Source organism: Protobothrops mucrosquamatus, unplaced genomic scaffold (assembly GCF_001527695.2).
Source record: "Protobothrops mucrosquamatus isolate PMUCROS unplaced genomic scaffold, P.Mucros_1.0 scaffold2645, whole genome shotgun sequence".
In the NCBI taxonomy this organism is placed as follows: domain Eukaryota; kingdom Metazoa; phylum Chordata; class Lepidosauria; order Squamata; family Viperidae; genus Protobothrops; species Protobothrops mucrosquamatus.
This window is the reverse complement of record NW_015388697.1, coordinates 83,729-85,841: the sequence shown is the minus strand read 5'-3', so window position 1 is coordinate 85,841 and position 2,113 is coordinate 83,729. Positions and strand designations below refer to the sequence as shown.

Here is a 2,113-nt window from a genome sequence, read left to right as displayed (position 1 = left end):
CCAGCCACGCTGAGGGGAAAGGGAGAGGTTTCCAAGCTGAGCCATGCTGGCTCAGGAATTCTGGGAGTTGAAGTCCACGAGTCATAAAAGAGCCAAGGTTGCCTACCCCTGCCCTAGGAAGTTAAGCGCAAGGCAGTTGGTGCCGCAGGAGCGCCGAGGGTGCTCAAGGAGAAAGCGCCCCTTACCTGAGCCAGGCTTCGGCGAGGACCCTGCGGTGTCAAAAGCTGCGGCTTCTCGGACCGCGATCACGCCTTCAACGGCCTCCCCGACGCATCCGACCAAAGCAGCCCTGAGAAAAGGCAGAGCAGACTCCAAATTCACCCGCTCTCTTCGCAGGATCCCGCAGGGATTAAGAATACACGCGCGCACTAAGGCACAATTGAACGCATTTCTCCTTCTCTCCGGCTCGCGAAGATATCTTCTTCTTCTTGTTGTGCCATATCCATTATCGGATGTTGGCGATCATGTTGGCGATCCTGTTTTTATCAGCAGCCGCCCGAAAAAGTGCTGCTGAGTTTTGTCCAAACCAGTCCCTTAGATTTTGAAGCCATGATGTTCTTCTTCTGCCTGGACCTCGTTTGCCTTCCATCTTTCCCTGGAGGATTAAATGGAGTATGCCGTATTTTTCTGGGTGTCACATCACATGTCCGAAATATTCTAATTTTCGTTTTTTAATTGTTTTGATGATTTCCCTTGGCTTTCCCAGGCGGCTTATCACCTCCTCGTTTCTGATCTTGTCCACCCAGCTTATACGTAACAGCCGCCTGTAAATAATAATGATAATAATAATAAAGTTGGAAGGGACCTTGGAGGTCATCTAGTCCAATCCCCTGCTTAGGCAGGAAACCCTATACCATTTCGGACAAATGGCTGTCCAGTTTCTTCTTAAAAACTTCCAGTGTTGGAGCATTCACCGCTTCTGGAGGCAGATTGTTCCACTGATTAATTGTTCTCACTGTCAGGAAGTTTCTCCTTAGTTCTAGGTTGCTTCTCTCCTTGATTAGTTTCCATCCGTTGCTTCTTGTCCTACCCTCAGGCGTTTTGGAGAATAGCTTGACTCCCTCTTCTTTGGGGCAGCCCCTGAGATACTGGAAGACTGCTATCATGTCCCCCCTCGTCCTTCTCTTCGTTAAACTAGACATACCCAATTCCAGCAGCCTTTCCTTATATGTTTTAGCCTCCAGTCCCCTAATCATCTTTGTTGCTCTTCGCTGTACTGGCCTTCTGTCAGAGACCCACTCTCTACTCCATGCGAAGATATACTGCTCCCGTACCTGGAGGTTTCACCCTGGCACGGGCAGGCAGCTGGTGGGTAAGGCAGCAGAAGCAAGCGAGCTCCCCAAAATGACCCCCCCCCCGCCTTTCTGGTCTCGGCTCGGGAGACAAAGGAGAAGGCTTGCTGAGCGTTAAGCCCCGCCGTGGCTCCGAGGTCCGCCGCCCAAAGCCGAGGCAAACAAAAGCCGCGCCTCCCTCCCAGCCACCCCGGCGCGAGGCGAGCCATCCCAGGTTTGCAGCAAGGTGCAGAGTTCCCTGCTCCGGGATTGGCGAAAGCGGGCCAATGAGCTCGCAGGGGAAGAAGGCAGGATTTGTGTAGGCGGAGGAAGTGTGGGGTAGTTTGCGACAGTGGCCCAGAGCGGGCGCCTATAAGCCCTGCGGAGAGCAGGAACTTGCGGCAGCCGCGCTCAATGGTCGCCCGCCCGCCTCGGAGCTCGCCGAGCATCTGCAGGAGGTGAGGGGAGCGCGGTGGAACGTTCGCGTCGCCAGGGTTCCTTCTTGGAACGTTGGCGTCTCTGGGATTTCTTCTTGGAACGTTGGGGCATCCAGGGTTCCTTCTTGGAACGTTGGCGTCGCCAGGGTTCCTTTTTAGAACGTTGGCGTCTCCGGGGTTCCTTCTTGGAACCTTTGGGCATCCAGGGTTCCTTCTTGGAACGTTCACGTCTCCGGGGTTCCTTCTTGGAACGTTCGCATCTTCGGGGTTCCTTCTTGGAACCTTTGGGCATCCAGGGTTCCTTCTAGGAACGTTCACGTCTCCGGGGTTCCTTCTTGGAACGTTGGGGCATCCAGGGTTCCTTCTTGGAACGTTCGCGTCTCCGAGGTTCCTTCTTGGAACGTT

The 2,113-nt window shown here is 54.2% G+C and overlaps 1 protein-coding gene across 1 annotated transcript in view; it reads left to right on the top strand.

Moving 5' to 3' along the window:
• Window positions 1–1,613: 1,613 nt before the first annotated feature.
• TMEM243 (transmembrane protein 243) overlaps window positions 1,614–2,113 on the top strand; it is a 14,923-nt gene continuing 14,423 nt past the window's right edge. The window contains exon 1 of the mRNA XM_015825453.1: window positions 1,614–1,729. The gene's annotated coding sequence lies outside the window, so the exon portion shown is untranslated. The remainder of the gene's footprint in view (window positions 1,730–2,113) is intronic.